This window comes from Solanum tuberosum, unplaced genomic scaffold, assembly GCF_000226075.1.
Source record: "Solanum tuberosum cultivar DM 1-3 516 R44 unplaced genomic scaffold, SolTub_3.0 scf00651, whole genome shotgun sequence".
Lineage (NCBI taxonomy): Eukaryota > Viridiplantae > Streptophyta > Magnoliopsida > Solanales > Solanaceae > Solanum > Solanum tuberosum.
Window position 1 is genome coordinate 6,076 of NW_006239589.1, and position 5,756 is coordinate 11,831.

The 5,756-nt window shown below is 37.2% G+C and overlaps 1 pseudogene; it reads right to left on the minus strand.

The window, feature by feature from the left end:
- Positions 1-716: 716 nt before the first annotated feature.
- On the minus strand, positions 717-4,164 carry LOC102587264 (putative late blight resistance protein homolog R1A-3; annotated as a pseudogene).
- Between the last annotated feature and the right edge of the window lie 1,592 nt (positions 4,165-5,756).

Consider the following 5,756-nt stretch of genomic DNA (forward strand, 5'->3'; position numbering starts at 1 on the left):
TTTTTATAAATATTTTTAAAAATATTCTATTCTTAATAAACTAATAAAAAGTTTAAATAGTTCAAATATTTGTCTTATAAATCCATTTAAACATTTTGAATATGTACCCGATAAAATTTTAGTAATTTATCTTTTTTAATAACTTAAGTAATAACTCAAATGTGTAATATACACGTGCAAAGAACTAGTAATAACATACACATACACATACAGAGTATAATCTCACAGAAAAGGTAAAGTGTTGGCAAACTTTATCCCTACTCCGTGGAGACAGAAAAATTGTTTCTAAAAGATGCTCGACTCAAGTGATGATTGTATATCTATAGCATCTTGCATGTTTCCCCTTAGCAACATACATGCTACAACAATATTGAGAATTCAAACAACATAAGTTCTCGCCAGTTCTGTTCCTTCTTTTTTTTTTTGAATAACTTCAACTCAGAATTCTGCTGCTAATGGCGGAGGCAGAATTTCATCAAGGGTTCAACATCTATCATACATACCGGAAAAAGTTTAACCTTAATTATTATATTATATATAATGTAATTTTCCAATGAAGGGAATTAAAAGATAAATGATCACTACTCATTTGAGATCTAGCAAAATAAATCATAAAGGAGTAACATAATCATTGGCTAAACAAGAAACAATATGCATAATCTTACCTGCAGTACTAACAAAATCAACAACTTATATATGTTGCTACAATTCTCTTAGATAAAAAGTTCAGATACAAAATCATCCATGGCTAAAAATTCCCCTATATTATTGAGCTACAATAACAACAAAAAACATACCCAATGTGATCCCGCGCCAGTAGAATGAGGGGAGGGTGGGGGTGTGCACAGACCTGATTGTTCTACATAGACTCTTGGCTCAAGAAAAACGTTTTTCAAAATAGGTTTGAAAAATAATAATACAAGGGTGAAAATGCTCTTATTGAACTATGACATAAATTTCCAACCGAGGTGCCCGTGTATGAACTAACAGCCCTCCGGTTTCTTTTTTCAATTCCTTCTTGATACTCATCTAGCAGCCATTTATCAGAAATGAGCTCATCTCCACATTTATTATTAAAGCCAAAATGAGTGGTTTTTCACTATCTTCCAATCCTAAACCTTATGCCTTCATTTGAGAAGCAGAAATTGTGTTATGGGAACCAAAAGAAACACAATGAACTGACCCTTGAGAAAACTTATCCAGCCACTCTATGGTTGTCTTGTCGATCCCAAGCACCGAAGCAGTCTGTTGCAAAATCTACATTCATAACTGAGACATTGGAAAAATAAACTATTTGAGAAATGTTAAATGAATGAATGATTTTGCTTTCATGAAGTTTATCTTAATTATATACATATAACACAGTGCACATAATGTTACATGAATGAATGAATGATTTTGCACTTACCATAATCGAAATATTCGTTCTGGCTAAGGACTTGGAGACAATCACATCCTGCAATCTCTTCCACTTCTTTTTTAATATCGAGAGCTGAAAGCTTAAGATACTTATTGCAGCGAATCAATTTAATCAACTTCAGTGTTGGGATATCCGCAAAGCTACAAGGGATCTGACCGCACTGAATTATGCAATTGTTTATAATTAGTTGCTCAAGCACGGGGAAAGATTCTTCTGAGGAGCACCATTCTGTCATGAGAACATTCTGTAAGTTCAAGTATTTGAGTGCTCGAAACACGTAATCACTGACATCCCAACATATGCTATATCCAGGCTGCCCATGTCTATCTTCAGACTTGAAGTATACTTCACGTAGTTTGAGACTCTCAAGGTTTCGCAGTCTTGCAAGTTGTGAAACAGCTTTTTCAGTTATGCAAAGTCTATCAAGGGACAAATCCCTTAGATTTGAAGGGAAGACAACACAGCTGGCCCGTCCTATGGATTTGTAGCCTGAAATCGCACGTGAGAAACACAGTTCGAGAGATAGAAGTGGGAGTTCTTCAAGATTCGGCATATCAACTTCATAACCTGGTTCAATAAAGTGGAGCTTGAGCTGTTCAATATTTGGAAATCTCCACCAGAACTCCGGAGTCTTATCAACCAAGTATATACGACACTTTCCAAAAGTCTTCAAGTTTGGTAACACAGTTTCTGAAGATTCTTCGAAAAGTGCTCGATCATTGTCTTCCCATTTGAAGGAAAAATCCTGTATATCCACATGTCTTAGCTTCTGCATTTTCCAAATAGAAGGTGATGTTTCAAAGTACCCCAAAAGTTGATCATCATTTTGCACCACCTGCAAAGTTTGTAGATCGTGTAGGTGTGATACCCACTGGAAATCAAATTCTTGGGTACGAATTGCAAGATACCTCAAGAGAGTTACTACTTGCACTGCCGTAACCCAAGAACGTCTTTCCAAGTTGACATCCAACAAATTCAATACCTGAATAAATCTCAAGTTCTCAAGTACACGGAAAACAAGTATCCATTCACACGGAGAGGGATGTGGATTATCAATGAACTCACGAGACCTAGCATTACATTGATCAACAAACCCCCCTTCCTTCAAGCCTGCCAACATTGGAAACTTACCCAATAACTTTTCATACTGCAACAAATGTTCAACAAGATAGTTACAGATATACTTGCGTGACTGAGGTCTCTTTGTAAGTTGGTGCCGCATGAACTTTTCTTCTGTAACTTTCCTCAAGCAAAACTCATGCACTACATCATGAACAGTGCAGTACTCTATCTCACCATTATCCTCTCTCCTTCCAGAAACTATTACTAGGCTTTTGTTCACTAGATCATTCAAGCAAATTTTAGATGCTTCCTCCAGGTTCTCTAAGCCCATGTTATCTACAAAATTTTCAGCTATCCACAACTTAAGCAAATCGGACACTGGAAATTTGTAGTCTTCTGGAAACAATCCCATGTAAAGAAGGCAAAACTTTAAATGGTTTTCCAAATAATCGAAACTTGATTCTATTATCTTCGTGTTTTGCTCTTCTAAAACATGAGACCTTAAATCTTTTGCGATCTCAAGCCATACAGAGGCTATCCTTTTCTTTGCAATAATTCCAGCAATCAAAACGATCACAAGAGGTAATCCCTTGCAGCTTTCAGCAACTCGTAATCCTGTTCTGAGTAGCTTTGGGGGACAAGTCTCTCCTTGAAATACTTTCTTCTGAAGTAAGTCCCAGCTCTCATCAACCGTGAGAAATCGAAGAAAATATGGATCACTGTGGTGCTTAAGCTGCCTGGCCACTTCTTCATCTCGAGTTGTTACCACTATTCTGCTTCCATTTTTATCACGGGGGAAAGATAACCGCAACTCTTCCCATGCCTTAACTTCCTATATATCATCTAATATGATGAGGTATCTCTTGTGCATTAGACTCTTGCGCAACTCGTTTGGCATGTCTTCGTTTCGGATACCATCCACACTGCCTAAAACTTGTTTAAGAATCTCAGAGCACACCTTCCTCAAATTGTGTTCTTTTGAAATAGAACACCATGCTTGAACGTCAAAGTGTTTATCCATGCTTGGATGAGTGAAAACTTTTTTAGCCAAAGTTGTTTTGCCTAGTCCAGGCATTCCAACAATCGAGACAACGTCTAGTTCCTCAGTACGTCCAGTCAATTTCTGAATTATATTTTCCGCATCTTCTTCAAAACCAACTATTTCCTCATCAATTGATGGAAAACTACGAGAAGGGGTTCTTTCACTGGTCCGAACATTCTCCATGCCAATTATACTTTCCGCATCTTCCTCAAAATCAAAGTCAAAGCAACACAACATTTTCTTCATAGTTTCCTACAAAAGATCATTTCCTAGATGGAATACTGAAAGTCAATCTTCTCTTGGATACTATTTAGAGTTTGTAACATCGTGCAATTTGAAATAACTATGAAGAAGTTTATAATTGGAATTAGTCATTTTTTTTGAAGAAGTCAGAATCTGAAAATTTAGTCAAGTATGGAAAAAAAATGAGTTTTTTTGTCAATTTCAAACAGTCATAACTCCTAGCTCAGAATGAGTTAGGCGAATTTCCAATTATGTCTGGAAAGATATTGGAATGATCTTTCCAACGCCACTGAGTTTGCTCGATTCCGAGTTCATATGAGTGAGTTATGCTCTTTGGAAGTTGGGCTGTTGGCACAGCCGCACAGGGCAGTTTAGTCCGAATTTTAAGGGCATTTTAGTCTTTTCCCTAATCAATTCTTTTGGTTATATTAAAGTGTTGGACTGATTTTTAGATCAGTTTGTCCCATTTTAAAAGAGTGTGAGTGAGGGTTTTGAGTGAAGAAGAGAAGAAGAAGAGAAGAAGAGGAGAAGAAGAGGAGAAAGAGGAGATCAAGCAAGTTCCGTCGTGGATATCTCGGGGGTGATCCTACTAGGTATGTGAGTTCATAGTATTGGGTTTGATCCTTTCCCCCACACGCCAAACTCGTTTTATTTTCGAGAAAAGATTGGTTGTGTTGTTGAAGTTGTTGTAGTTGTTGATGTTGTTGATTGTGTTGTTGAAGTTCCTTGTTGATTTGGGACATGTTTCCGGTTGTGATTTTGAGTTGAATCTATTGTATATTAAGGGTCTTTATGATTCTAAGTGTTTGCTGCTGGAACCTTTGAGGATGAGAGGGTTTAGAGTTGAAGAAATGAAGGAATAAAAGTCGGATTTTTGGGGGAAAAGGGCAGGGGGTGTCGCGCCAGCCAGCGCACCCCAAAAAGGGGTTCTGAATTTTTCCCCTTGGGGCAGAGCGCCTGGCAGAACGCCCAGCAGGCCCCTCTGAAGTTTGAGGGCTGGCGCCCCGCGCCTCTTAGAGCGCCAAGGACGCCAATCCTTCCCTTTACCTTTCATTTCCCACTTTCTCATATATGTTCCTTGGTAAAGTACCTATGTTTCCTAGTTGTTTCCAACACTCCAAGGTACGTTTAAATGTCAATAATTCATCCATAAACGTGTGGTCATATACCTTGAATCCATAATCCAATTCAAGGCAAGTTAGTATCAAGTCAAAGTGAAGTTAGAGTCAAGTCAAGTAAAGTCAAGAAGTAAGTCCAAGCAAGTCTTTAAAGCTTTTCAATAGTCGTTATTGAACGTTTTAACTTCGTTTCAAGTTTCAAGTCAAGCAAAGGGTATAGAGTTTCAAGCTAAGTAAAGAGTCTCAAGTTTCAAGTCAAGTAAAGAGTATCGAGTTTTAAGTTAAGTCAAAAGCATAAAGTTGAGTCCATTTCTCAAAAGCTATTAGGGAACTAAGTATTCCCAAAGAAGTTTGTAAATGTTTTTGTTACATTTGAGTAAGAGGGGAACCATGTTTTCCAAAAGAGCCTTTAGGCTAAGTTTTGAATAATCATCTCAATTAAGAAAGATGTGTTTAAAGACACTTTATGAGCCAAAATATTTTTGGGAGTAGTATTGAGCACCAAATTGGGGTCACAAGTTCATATTAACTCAACTCTCCATAAGAACCATGCGCCAACATGGGACTTGACGTATCATTCTTTTTAAATGATCACGTAAGATTAAGCTAGTGGATCCATTAAGCAAAAGTAAGGTCCTATAGCAAGGCAAGGTATAGGATGGTCCTTGGGCAACGTGAGGTAAAACGTTGTATCATCACTAGGGCTCATAGTGGTGGTTGTCGGTTAAAGAACCTCTCACAAAAGTTATTACTTTTATATAAGTAAAGTTAAGTTTGTTATCGTTTTATCCTTAACGAACTAAGTTGTTCACATTGTTTTTACAAGCTTTATATGTATTGCATGTGTCTTATTGCTTTACATTTGAGTTTA